The 14,647-nt window shown below is 42.7% G+C and overlaps 2 long non-coding RNA genes across 2 annotated transcripts; one reads left to right on the forward strand and one right to left on the reverse strand.

The window, feature by feature from the left end:
• The first annotated feature begins 528 nt into the window (after positions 1-528).
• Positions 529-1,219, forward strand: LOC135384027 (uncharacterized). Its single transcript, XR_010420217.1, has 4 exons — positions 529-734; positions 794-817; positions 870-1,068; positions 1,144-1,219. It is a non-coding gene; the product is annotated as an uncharacterized LOC135384027 (long non-coding RNA).
• Positions 1,220-9,448: 8,229 nt separating this feature from the next.
• On the reverse strand, positions 9,449-14,645 carry LOC135386083 (uncharacterized). The gene is made up of 2 exons (XR_010420590.1): positions 14,469-14,645; positions 9,449-12,758 (listed from the first exon to the last, which is right to left on the reverse strand). It is a non-coding gene; the product is annotated as an uncharacterized LOC135386083 (long non-coding RNA).
• Positions 14,646-14,647: the final 2 nt, after the last annotated feature.

Here is a 14,647-nt window from a genome sequence, read left to right on the forward strand (position 1 = left end):
TCATTCTGCCAACTAGCATCATAATTACTGACATAAAATATTTCTTCGGGGACTATATACAGTGAATACTGATAAGTTTCTCAGCATGTTACGAACTAGGTAAGTTTTTCCTGACATGGAAGGTCCACATATAATAATTCGCGCCGGGTGGATGAAAGAAAACGGTCTTATGTCGGACATTGTGTCGCAGAGGTAGAAATGAAACTCAAAATAAGAGGACTTGAAAACTAGATTTATTACCATCCAGTGATCCCCCAACCATCGATTTGATCAAATTGACTTTTCGCCGACTGTCGTTTGAGTGCAAGGATACGTTCATGTGACAAAACACGCCTGATAGCATTAGCTTTTGCTTCATAAATTTCTTGTTTCAGTCGCCATTTCTTCTCTTCAGTTGACTCAGCCTCCTCCTCCTCCTCCTGTTCCTTTCCAATACATTGGCGAAAGAACTTCCACATAATTATTTTGGAGAGGGAGAAAGTTGACTGTTTAGGGAACCAATAGGAAAATGAGGAGCTGACCTTGTTCTACACGTAATAAATGGAAGCGAGTGGAAAGGAGGTTGCATGATAATGAGGATTGACCACATTTAAAGTGAAAGTTCCTCCCTGTCATCAATTCAAAGATGTCTGACGAGAGTGGGAAGTTTTTGCTTTCCAGTGTAGTTGTTTTTTCTCATGAGTATTGTCTTTTCTCAGTATTCAGCACAAGCCCCTTGTTTTTCTTTGACAACGGTAAGGAATTATAATGAATATGAAAAAAAAAAGTGTTCAAATTTTATTTCTTGTTTCAGATCATGAATCACCTCCGCCAAGATGTAAGTAATAAATTTGTCTAATTTTGACTTTAATATATGACTTGCATTTCAGATGATTTTGCTGGAGCTACCGATTGGTCTTGTATAACTACTTGATTTGTCGTGTACTAACATATGACTAAGTTTAGTTATTACTAATTGCATGTATCTTTTTTAGACACCCCATCACCAGGAATGTGAATAAAAGTTATAGGATACGATTATGATAATAAATGAGATTCTTTCAGACGCTTGGGGTCCACCACCTCAGTGTATGTATTATTGAAAGTAGAATATTATTCTTGCTATAACGGCAGTGTGATGATATTGAACTGTATCTTTTCCAGATTATCCCGTGTGGCCGCAATATTGTATGTATTATTGAATGCGAATATAGTGTCATATAAAGATAAGTCGTCTTTCAGGTCGTTGGTGTGGGGTTCCGTAAGTGATCAATTGGTAAGCAATGTGATGAATGTTGATATTATGTTTTCCTTCAGAATCTAAGGACTGGATATAGTTAATAAATTATGTATATTCTTTACATGTACTGTCTTGTGTTTTTATTTCTTCTGTTTCAGGTCGTAAAGGTTTTTCGGCTGGGTTTTTCTCCTTCACCTGATTGGCATCACAATTGGCAGCACTATTGGCATTACAATTGACACAATTCCCAGCACTATTGGCTTTAATAAATATATTTCAACTTGTACTTTTTGTGTATGACTCCTCTTTGCATGTCTGTGCATGTTGTAAGTGCGCGGACAACCCTCCGCACACGCGCGAAGTGAAGTGAAGTGCCCATCTGTGTTCAACGATCAAGACTTCGTCGACAAGCATCACCGCTCACCCCAAGGAACCTCCGAAGACCACCTTCACACATGTGCACACCAGTGCACATCACCTAACAGATAAGACTTTGATTTGTTGTCCGCCACTCGCAACTTTGGACATTAAATTTTTACTGTCAACCGTAACTATATTAGAATCGTTGCATTCGTCACCCTGCTGTTATTGATAGCTTAGCGGTACTAGGAATTTATGTGCAGAGTAAACTTGTTATTGTTACCGACACCTCGGCTCTCCTCGTATAGTTACTGTTGTGTCGCTCCCGAGTGTGTGTCTTTTGATCCGGGGACAGTCCGCCCACTTCTTCTGTGTTTGTCGGAACGGTGATACATCGGACACTGTGACTGCATTTGGCTTTTGCCACTGGAAGTACGCCTAGCCCTCCCGATCTAGCGACGGAGGTGAAAGCCCACTTGGTGCGATCGCCAAGCAGACCCAGTGAGATTGTGAGGCCATTATACGGCACACCTGGTTTCCGTGACACTGACCTTGACAGGTCGTGAACAACTAACCCGTAGGGGAGAAATCGAAACAGTTTGGAGGCCACCAGTGAGTTCCCAAAGTTCAAAGCGGCGCTAAGTACTCTGGGATGTTCTGAAGTCGTCCGTTGGCAGCCTTGCCGGAGACAACGATATTCCACTCTCCCTTCCCCCTCACCCTGTTCGCTTTTTCTCACTGTATATTCTGCATTAAAAGGAGTACAGAGGGCCATCCAAAATATTATCGGTTTACATCTGATGAGAGGATATGCGAAAAGCTGATCTGTCGCGATTTGAGCGGATCTGTCCAAAAATATTTTTTTTTTTGTAGTAGAAGGTATTACGGCCACACTGACCCACGTTGCATGTATCCGGTGGGGTGCTATACAGGGTGTTCAAAATTAAGCTTTCACGAGCGCTACGCAAACACAGCGATGACAGGAAACCGGATGATAACTTTACGCTTCTTGTGTAAGAAACAGGTGCTGCTAATTATGTAGCACCTGTTTCTTACTCAAGGAACAGAAAAAGTAGCACCAGTTTTCTTTTGTTCGCCTATTTATAAAGTGCTAGTGAATGCTTAATTTTGAACACCCTGTATTTGTTTCTTGGGCTCCCGTTTTAATTCGTCGTATTTCCGATTTTTTTCTGGTTGGTTTTCAATATCACAACCACCCGGACCTAAGGAACATGGCTCCAGTTGAGCGCAGTTCCAGTTCACCAGTATGAATGTTATAGGCACGTAGATGCATGTTCAGTTGGTGAAAGTTCCCTTTAACTCTCACATTTAAATGCTGAACAATTCAGCAAAAATATTAACCACGAAAAGTCTAACAAATTATAACGCTAGAGGAAAAGACGAACGTGCAAAAAAGTCATTGACATGGCAGTACTGGAAACGACGGAATCTCGTGGTGGTGGCTCATCGTCCATGCTGTCCTATAGGTTCCAGTGAGGCTCACTGCTATATAAAGCCTTGCACCATTCGCATATGCAAGCGTATACCTGCGGATATCCGCAAGAAACTTCTGGGTTCGGATGAAATATGGACGCTTGCTGTGATCTGCGGATCGGACGCGGATGGCGCCGGATCAGGAGCGGGTCAGACTCGGATAAACCGCGAGATTGCGCCATCAGTTTGCTTCACACTAGGTATAGAACATAGAGTACAAGGTGTACAAAACCCGCTCGCGCATCTGAGAGAGATCTCTGGCGTCTCGAGTCGATGTGCGCGTTCGGCGCCGATCTTGCTTTTCACTTGCAAAAAACTCTGCTTATCCCGTTTGGTGCAAAATGTGTTGCTGTGCTTGGTGCCGTATAATCTTTCGTGGAAGCTAAATCTGTACTTGCTGTCGTGTATCCTCTGGTGGCATCATTGACACTCAGGACCTGAACTCGCTCCAAAAGCTATGCCGCTCCGGGGTTTTCACTGTCAGAACGAGAGAGGAGGAAGTCGCCCGTGTGGATGAAGTTTGATGACAGCTTTTTTTTTTTTTTTTTTGCTGTTTTGTGCTAACGGGAAATAACGTTTATTTCATGGAAAATTGGCCTGATATGTGGAGCATAGAAACTGAACTATTGCTGCGTGCCGTGGGAGACGCGGATTTTTCAGATAGAATGCGGATGTCAAAAAGTTCATCCGCGCAGGGCCTTAGCTCACACGACAGAAAGTATTACTTAGACCTGCCCATCACCGCTAACCCCCAATCTCCGTTGCCGGCACCGTGCACACCGGAAACAATGCCATAAACTTAACCACCCAGGATTGCAATACGTGTGTTATGCTACAGCAGCAAAGACTATGGTAACCTTGCAGAAGTATGTGCCGCAGCATATTGCTTGGTCATTGAAACCCAACCAGACCAGAGAAAAATTGAAAATAAAAAGAATTAAAAACAGGAGCCCAAGAAACAAATATAGCACCCCACTGGATACATGCAACGTTAGTCAGTGTGGCCGTAATACCCTCTACTACAAAAAAATTATTTTCTCCTGTATACGAAAAAACACCCTCGAGATTTTTTAATATGTTGTAGAGGAAGGCTCGTTCTATAAGACTGCGTTGGTTTCAGGCGTCTCTACCGACCTCTTCATTGCGTGTTTTACGCTCGATTGTAGCGAATTTTGGAAAAATCGCATACTTCCTCTTTTTTCCCTGCAATGACTATGAAGGTTACATGTCTGGCGATTTTTTCTGTTGAAGTATTCCTTGGGTCCTTGGCAGGAAAAAATATTCATAAAAATTTAATGGTTTGATTTTCCACGAAAAAATCGCGAAGTAGGAGGAAAATTGCGAAACTTCAGGCCTTTGTATACCTACACCGATTACAGCACGACAACCGAGATTTGGACGCTGTGTAGAGCATAGTTTCCTCTATACGCAAAAGAAAACCGCACAGTTCTAGGTGCTTTCTATGAGCCGCACCTTTGAACCGCAGCCAGGCACGGTTTTCGCCAGCGCTGCGAACTTTGCTCGTGTCTAGCACCCGCCACATTGAGATTTGGGAAGAAATGTTTCGTGGTGTGTCGTTTTGCACTATTAGGGACTGCTAAAAAAATTTCGTAAAAATTCGGGAACTTTTTGTGGGGGCCTAGCAGGTCCGCTGGATCATTTCGCGTGGAATCGCCCAGCTGGAAAAATATTCTCCCATCTAGCTCAAAATACGGCCTTTCCCGTTGAAATGGGCGGTAGCTTGCGCCACCTTGCCGGCTGTTCGCCCTCTGGGGGCATTTGGCGGAAATCTATGTTGGTCTGAGAGTCTGTCTGAGATGCGAAACAAGACGCTAGATCCTGAGGGGTATCATTGCCGCGTCACTCACTCTTCCAGGTGCTTCCGCGCAAAAATGTAGCTCCTACTTCTCATTGGCTGCTGTGTGGGACGCCTTGCATTCTAGTTGCCTCCGCGGGAAAAATGAAGCCATTATTTCAATTTCATCTATTTTTGTTGTACTGTTTATTAATAGGCCTGTTCTTTCACACGAATGTTGCACGGACGATCTTTTTCGCGTTGTTGAAATACTGGCAACTTTTTGCCTGCTTTGTAGTTTGTTGGGTTTGTGTGTTGAAGGTTGAAGCCGTCATGGCTATGGAAGCCCGCTCATATTCGAAACGTTGAAAGTGTATCGGAAGCATGCGAAGCACTTTGTAATTTGTCAGGGGTACTGTGCATCACCGCTATGTTTCTCATGGGTCATCATGAGGGACCTCACGCCAGTGATATGAATTTGATGAAACAAATTGGGTTAAAGTCAACTCTTTTTCGAGAAGCAAATGAAATCATTATATGTATCCAGAATTACAGTTTTTTCTGTATTTATTTATTTCTGCTATTACGAACAACGCCTGACATTACTGTGGCGGGGATACATACAAATAAAAGTAAGCAATAAGTACAGCAAAGAAAAACTGAAAAGCACACATGTATATAGGTGGTGGTGGTGATGTTGAAAGGGTTTGCCGTTGTCGGCCTCACGTATGTGGGCAACGTCACGACTGACGCCCTGGGGAAATGTGCGTCCTGGGCCGACTTCTAGGGGAACTGTGCCGACATATGTCTCAAAGCGACTGAGGAAAACCCAGGAACAACCCCAGACAGCACAGCCGGCACCGGGATTCGAACCCGGTTACACATGTATATAAAACAACACGTACTCAGGTCCCGAACAAATCAGCTCTATACATCCGTTGGGCTAAATTTTCCTGTGATAATCAATTTCGATGAGATGTACGATGGAGGTTCCAAGTAATTAGAGGAGGTTCCTTTGTCATACTAATTTTATTAGTAGTAACCTTATCTAAAAATTGCAAACGTAACTGTTGTTTCCTTGTCGACAAACTATCCCAACCTAATCTGGACTTTATCTCGCTTATACTAACATCCATGCAACTCATCTAGCCGCAATATCCTGAACCCTCTCTAGTTCCTGCATTTAAAACATTTCGGGCGGATCGCGTACTGTACATGCACAATCCAAAGTAATGCGAATCTGTATGCACCCCTTTTGACTCGAGTACTATGCCCGTTTAATATTATGGAAAACAAAGTGAAAGCATCTTTCTTGCTTATTTGCCTTTTTTCATGCCAAATCAAATCCCATTTCAAATCTGGGGTTGTCAAATCCTCTGCAGAATCCAGAAATTTGGGGAATTTGATAGAAAACATGGCCAGGTGGTCAAGTTAAGAGCATCCTGCTGCTATTCACTGAAAGTATATCGTGCCAGGTTAGCCTGAGAGATGAATGACAGTTAGTTAGAGATGAATAAGTTTCAAATTTACAAATGTAACCAAACTAACGCAGACACTTGGGGTAGATGGTACGGTGTAAAAACAGCACAAAGAAAGAGAGAGATACACACCACGACGCCGAACGTCTAACCGATTTAATAAAAGGAAAAATATACATATACAACAATTATTGTCATTATCTGATTCTTCCCGCAATTACAATTTTCTGGCATCTTCAACCAAACTGTACACTTTCCTACGCTTAAGAACCGGTCCTGCAGTAAAAATGTAAAGATATCAAGAAAATATGAGGAATATTTCAGATTTCGAAGAATACAAGTTGACACCTATGCGTGTGGAAATAGTCAGGGTGCAATATGTCACGAGGAGCTTTTACAATTTCGCTGCAATACCACACTACTATATTGAAAACAATGATCATGTATGAACAAATTAATATAGTGCAAGAGAACTGATGTACTCTATAACATTTTTTTTTAGTTCGTATTTGAGTCTTGTATCGTCCTCGTCGTCTTCTGGGTTCTTCAAACTCAAGGGAGGGGTGGATATGTTTATTGAGAAAAAAAAAAAAAGCAAGGAAAGTAATGCTACATGGGAATGTTACATCTTTCAATAGCGTTGTGTCCAGCTACACAAAAAGTCAAAGTGCAAATTGCCGAAAATCTGCCGGAGATCGGTATTTGGTTGGCACAAGTCGCTGCAACTTGGGCTGACGTCGTCATAATGTCACCTGCGAAGGCAGTTCGTAAACTGCGTTGGGCTCAAAGCAGTGGCCTAGTCCAAAAATATTTCTGGAGGAGTTCTATGGGGACTTTACGTGGGTGAGGAGGATTTCATTATCATCTCTTCCAAATGCACTAACCAAACTTACAATTTGGGAGGGGGGGGGGGTAAACCCCAAGCCCCAAACAGCAGCTGCTGCTCGAAACAACAAAGCAACGATGCTAGTCTATGTCGTTCAATTCGATGTACACAAGTCCATTTCTACATTTTTTCTTCAGCTGGCAAACTTATTTTCAGACAAGGTGAAAACCAGCTTCATACATTGAGCCATAGTGACACGGAGAGCATTACTTAAACGAGTAGGAATTTTCATTTCCTACTCGTTTGTAATGTGTATACCCTTTGACAATAGCAGCTATCGAGCAGGTTGGTACGTATACATATCTATTCCAATAGCGGCAAAACGATGTTAAGACAGGCCACACACGACCAGCAGCAGCACTTTCAACCTTTGGATTTGATTTTTGCAATATACACACCTGCCAGATACAGTTGTAAGGCACACTGGTGTTATAGAATAGGACATCGCGTAGAGGGGTGCAGAAGCTGCATGGGATACCTCATAACCATGCTTGGTTGAGAATCTTATTAGATTTGGACCATACTTGGCCCATCATTGCTGGTGCCTCATGGGACGCTATCTAGCCAAGTAATGCCCGACTAGAAACCAAGATTGGTTCTACAATGGCCCGAACGGCAATACATGCTGGTCCCCGTGTTTGTTAGGACGGTCTGTCACATACTGGCCCAAAGTTGGCGGTATTCAGTTGGCCCCAGTAAGGCCGATGTCAATCAAAGCTTGGCCGAACCCTCTTTTTCGCAAGCTCGGCCCAACTAGGCCGAACAACGTTTAGGTATAGGAATGTCGTTTTTCTCCATGGGAAGCACATTGTTCTGCTTACTGCTAACAGATTCTTCATCCCGCCCTGGTTCATAAATTTGGTGCCCCGTGTGTTTCTTTTAAATACAGACAGGCAAGCTTTGTGCTGATGGCATGTATATAGTTTCCCTTCAGTTGACGATTGAACCCCTGTATGCAAGAAGGGGATAAGTCGAAAAATCCCAAACCGAAAAAATTTCAAGTGAGTATTTGGTAAAGTAATTGCAGCCGGGTTACCTCGACTAATGCAATGGAAAATGTGTAACATATATGTTTGTGTTTTTTTGGGTCTGTGACTTAGCAGAAATTGTCCGTGAGCATGATATATCATTTTTCAATGTAACACCGCATGCACACAGGGTTATCGCGCAAGTACAAGCAGCTTTCACAAGTCGTACTTTGATTGCTGAAGAACCAGGTAGGGTGAAGTCACCTGTGCGTTGGAGAGCAGTCTGGGTCGAGCGTATCGTGCTGCTAAACGAGCACAATCTTGAAAATATCTCGTAGGTCACCTACGAGATATTTTCGAAAAACGCTATGGAACATGGTCAAACAAATAAACGAAAAAAAAAAAAAACGTGAGCACTAAGCTAATAAGTCATATTATGCTGGTCACCAGCATAATATGACTTATTAGCTTAGTGCTCACGTTTTTTTTCTTTCGTTTTTTTTTTCGATTACAACGCTCAGTATCACTGCCGACACAGTCGTGTTAGTTAGGAAGAACATGTTTTTCGAGTGCAAGCCGCAGTTCAATTTAAGCTATCATTTGTATGCGTGTGTAGAAAAGGGGCAAGACCTGACTGCCCATCCTATTTCTCGCACACCATCACATTTCTCGTTTCTTACCCTCCTGTAACAGGTCAATAAATTGCAATACCGTCCTAAATTTTCTATGGCAGGTACTACATGCTGGTATGTGGACGTCATTGCAACAAAAATACACGAAAGGGGATTGCATTACATGCATAGATTGCTTACGTATATCCAACACCGCAGGTCCCGTGATTTCTGTCCTTTTTTTTTCTTTCTTTTGTTTATGATTCATTTGCTACAGCAATTCACATATAACATCGACTTAGTGAAAGTATACTTTATGTAGTAATTGTAATTTTTAATGCTTTTCATATCTTGGGGCTCCTCTTTGTTCGGTTTTTCGACAGTTCTGTCTTCCGACTTTCCAACTTTCTGATAGTTTGATCTCATGATTTTCGGCCTTATATGATTGCCACTGCTCTTGGGCCCCGGATCCCGACAGCCTCGAAATACCCTTATCTCGTGACCACTCCGCCTTCCAACTGGTTACAAAAAGTGAAGTGTCCATAACCAAAGTATATTGATATGCAGATTAAGTAGAAAGGAAGTGAGGCAGATAAAAATGACAAAAACATAAGAGAAGGCGACAAATTGTCTTCGATCAAGGATACTTCTTTATTGATACTAAGGTCACAAAATGATCACGATGATCGGGTATGTTTAGGGTAAATCGTGCAACACAGTCCCCAAAGAAAATGACAAAAATATATACACAGTACCGAGAGGATAGAGAGGTAGCAAGCGAGCTGGTGGTATAGATCCATAACACAGACAAGCTTGTCGTTTTTTGTCCTCCCAGTCTCGGGTTTTTAATTTAGAGATAACCATATATAAAGTAATTGAACCTCTGTATGCAATATGAAAACTCAATAAACTGCAAACTAAATTTTGAACATCTCTCAAAGAAATTCTAGAAAAATCTTGGGGGCGACACATGATTCACATTTCCCACCTGCACTTGTGTCTGTTTTCCCACGGTGGTGGTTCCCCGGAAAAACCCGTTCATGTCCTTGGAAGACCTGCTTTGTACATGAACTATGGTGCTTTTGCGCAGATATAGGACAGCGTTACGTTTCTGATCCTTGTTGTTTAGTTTCGAAAGCGGTTGCCCTATCTACAGGGATCTCAAACACGCGGCCTCTTGGCCACCAAAGAGAACGAAGCTACCCTCTCGAAATTTAAAGACGAATTAGCAGAACAGATTGTCAGGCATTGTTTTCAGCCTGGCCCGCCGTACTGCTGCTGCGCTGTCAATGTTAGGTAGAATACACTGCATGCGAGCAGTTCTTGTGGCTCTCGAACCCAAAAAAACCTCACACAGGACACGGCAACCTGGTATTCGCGTGCGGTATGGTACACTAGCACATCGTAGCTAGTGCGAGGATTGAGTCGATCTTCTGTCCATCCTAATTCTTATACTATATCAAACAGTGACATTAAAACCCGGCTTTTGAAAGAACTCGGCAAAAAAAAAAAAAAAAAAAAAACTGTCAGTTCGAAAGAGAGGTAGTCGAAGTGGCTGAAATAAGAAGTGGCTCTTCCAGTTGTACTAATGAAGCTTCTATTTGTCTGATGGATAAGGAACTTGAATTTTTATTCAAATCATAGGACTTTTTTTCACTTGTGTCACCCCTTATCACCATGGTGGTTTTGTTTGCACATGCTTAAAACTGTCATTTTGAGGGTCTTGTCTGACATACTTGTACAGACTTCGACTACGGAGCTATGGCAGACAAGGACAGCAGGAAAAGATCACCACTAGGTGTAAAGTTCCTTTTTAACCAGGTCGTCTCAAAACCCCCCCATCCCAACGTTCAACCTTCCTTTTCTCTTTTTCCAGAAATAAACTAGTTGATTATGGAGTGGTGCATTGTCCTTGTCTGCCGTAGCTCCATAGTCTAAAATGTCATACCAACTAGCCTACTCTACATTGTTAATCAGTTTTATACTTGTAAAGTGCTGGACAAAAGTTTACGGAACATGCTCTGGCACACTCCTCCCTCAGAGTGACAAGCTGGCAGCGAATGGTATCGTACGGACTTGCATACAGGTGACTGGGCTACCTATACGCACATGTCTAAGTCTGTATGGTCCCATTTGCTGTCACTCTGAGGAAGGAATGCACCGGAGCATGTTCGCTAATATTTGTCTAGCGCTGTACTTGTTGTTTTGACATGGTGGGATAGCAATGCACCTGCGCACATGACTGCGTCGGGTTTCCTATCATTATAGTTTAGTTGTAAGCAGCTCTGTCCCTCCATTGTCCCATCTGTATACTCTTATTCCCTTTTGCAGTTATGTACCAACTGGCCCAAATTTCTGCACTTCTCATTAAACACAACATAGCAAACCCGAAGTCATAACCCACTGTGAATATGCCAGCTAGCTCTTTCTCTTTGATTTTCTATACTTATTTTTCCAACTGTGAGCTAAGGCAGCAATACAGTAAGTAAATGGATAATTTGGAGTGCTACTGAACATTCGCCTAAGCCTTTGTGAAGGTAGAATAGTTTTTCATACTTTCAGCACTCTATTTGAAAGGCCGCCCATTTATTGGCGTTAGCCTATTAATTTTTGGTGTTATCCACTATTCGGCTCCACAGTAACAATGTCGGTCCTGCTTTTGTGTACAATGTTATGTATGATATACCAAAGTTTTATGGTAGCTACAATCGTTTCTTTTCCTTGTGGCCCTCCATGATGTGGTCTAAAGTCAAATGTGCCCTGTGGCTCCACTGGCGTTCTTCGGACCCAAATATACTGTCTCGGTAAAGTTTTGTCCTCAGTGCCACGGGGGTTCAATGATGTAGACTGGCACACAATTATGTCAAGTACACCCAAAGACCTTTTTTTTCAAATTCTCGTATTATTGTACTATACAAAAAGAACTCCCTTTATAGTACGGAGAGAAAGGGGGAAAATGGAGGCGGCCAGTACATTCTCCACGTCACTTTTGTCGAGAAATGGTGATAGCTTTTGCAAAAGACATAGTACAGGTCTCTCGCAACAACCTCGACATTTTCTGCTTCATATTTTCTGTGCGAATGAATAACAGGAGTTATAGTCGGTTCCACATAATGGTCACCTTAGCAATATGTTCTGTGATGCATACTTTGACCATCCAAAAAGTGGCAGAACATGACTCCTTCAACTCTAAATTACTGTCATCAAAAATATAGTGCTTAACGAAATGTATGGCATTTGCAACTGCAATGATTGCTTTCTATCAGCACTGTTGTAGCCATCGTGCTTGAGTTATGGTTAGGTTCAGTGATCTTCTATCACCATCAGGGTTTGTTCTATCAGCAGAACGCTAGCCATTGTGGCAGACATATGGTGGCCCTGATAAGGGCCGTTTGTTCACTTCGTCCAGGTCTGCTGTTTCTTCTCCCATGCACCATGAAGCTACTGAAGAATTCCTTAGCATGTCCACAGTCCATAGTTCCCTACGGGAGCACGCTGTTGGCATAAGACAATCCGTGGGGTGGGGCATCATCACGCAGCTGGTGCCTGTGAGATGCCCTGGACAGCCTTCAGGCATGAATGCAAAAGGCCAATGCAATAATCCCGTGGGAGTGGCGCACTTGATCACAGTATGCCACCAGAGGCCTTCTGCTTTCTGCTGGGTCAGCTCTGTTTGAAGACCTTGAACTGAAAGTAAAACATAATTGTGAGTAGTGTGAAATTACTGAGAATTATAAGTAAACAGTGTCAGTTACAAATCTGTCAGCTCAGCACGAGAACAATTGTGTGCCTGCTTTAGTTGGCCTAGTGAGGACTAGCATAAGCAGGGGTAGCAGGGGTATGCAAATTCTCCAATAGAATCCCAATACTTCTCTCTCTATCCCATACCCAATTCATGTATGGCATCTGACAGTCCTGGCCTTTCTGGTCAGCTACAGGGGTTCCACCTGGAAACAACAGGGTGAAATGTATTTAGGCAACAAAAAGCTTCAAGTTTGCAGCTTTTAACATGCTGAATAGCATTTTACTCTCCGTAATCATCATTTGCAAGCCTTAAATTTTGGCAGTGTCATTTATAAAATCCTCTACAATTTTTGAAAAGAAAACCATCTGATCACTCACTGTGGCATTTCTATGCTATCAAAGGCCATATGAGGACAGGAAAACGTTTGGTTGTTCAAACCAGGTCGGAGCTTAAAACCTGAGCGGTATCACTCGACACCACTGCTTGATTGCGGATTTCTTAGCCTTAAATTCTGACTGTATCACATGTTACATCACTCACTGTGGCTTTTATAAGCTATCGAAGGCTATATGAGGACAGGAAAGCTGTGTTCTGTTGTTGATACTGTATCAGAGCTTAAAACCTCGGGGGCATCATTCGTAACAGCTGCTTGACCGCAGGGTTTCGAGGCCCAAAATTCTAACTGTATCACACGTTAAATCACTAACTGAGGCTTTTATAAGCTATCGAAAGCTGCACGAGAACAGGAAAACGTCGTGCGGTTGTTGCAACTTGATCGGAGCTTAAAACCTGAGGGGTATCATTCGTAATTGCTGCTTCACTGCAGGGGTTTGAGCCCTAAATTCTAACTGTATCACACGTTAAATCACTAACTGAGGCTTTTATAAGCTATCGAAAGCTGCACGAGAACAGGAAAACGTCGTACGGTTGTTGCAACTTGATCGGAGCTTAAAACCTGAGGGGTATCATTCGTAACTGCTGCTTGACTGCAGGGTTTTGAGCGCTAAATTCGAAGTGTATTACACGTTAAATCACTAACTGAGGCTTTTATAAGCTATCGAAAGCTGCACGAGAACAGGAAAACGTCGTTCGGTTGTTGCAACTTGATCGGAGCTTAAAACCTGAGGGGTATCATTCGTAACTGCTGCTTGACTGCAGGGTTTTGAGCGCTAAATTCGAAGTGTATTACACGTTAAATCACTCACTGAGGCTTTTATAAGCTATCGAAAGCTGTACGAGAACAGGAAAACGTCGTACGGTTGTTGCAACTTGATCGGAGCTTAAAACCTGAGGGGTATCATTCGTAACTGCTGCTTGACTGCAGGGTTTTGAGCGCTAAATTCGAAGTGTATTACACGTTAAATCACTCACTGAGGCTTTTATAAGCTATCGAAAGCTGTACGAGAACAGGAAAACGTCGTACGGTTGTTGCAACTTGATCGGAGCTTAAAACCTGAGGGGTATCATTCGTAACTGCTGCTTGACTGCAGGGTTTTGAGCGCTAAATTCGAAGTGTATTACACGTTAAATCACTCACTGAGGCTTTTATAAGCTATCGAAAGCTGCACGAGAACAGGAAAACGTCGTTCGGTTGTTGCAACTTGATCGGAGCTTAAAACCTGAGGGGTATCATTCGTAACTGCTGCTTGACTGCAGGGTTTTGAGCGCTAAATTCGAACTGTAACACAGGTTAAATCACTCACTGAGGCTATTTATAAGCTACCGAAGACTATATGAGAACAGATATACGTTTTTTGATTGTCCAATTTTGATCGGAGTATCATTCGGCACTGTTGACGGTAAATCTTCTGATATTGAACCTATTTAACTGATTTCACCACAGCTGAAACAGGGCGCGAATGTTTCACTAAAAATTCGGGAGTACAAACATCAAGGAACTAAAATTACTTACCTCCATGTGGTAATAAGCATGAAACAAGAAGCACAACACACACACGTCCACCTTCGACAGCGCGAAACCGACGACTGAGAACAATTGATGTCTTCATGCGCTGACCAGGGCACTACATTCATAGCCACCGCCGCCGAGGCGTACGAACACAACGAATGATACCCCTCAGGATCTAGCGC

The sequence above is a fragment of the Ornithodoros turicata genome, chromosome 2 (genome assembly GCF_037126465.1).
Source record: "Ornithodoros turicata isolate Travis chromosome 2, ASM3712646v1, whole genome shotgun sequence".
NCBI lineage: Eukaryota > Metazoa > Arthropoda > Arachnida > Ixodida > Argasidae > Ornithodoros > Ornithodoros turicata.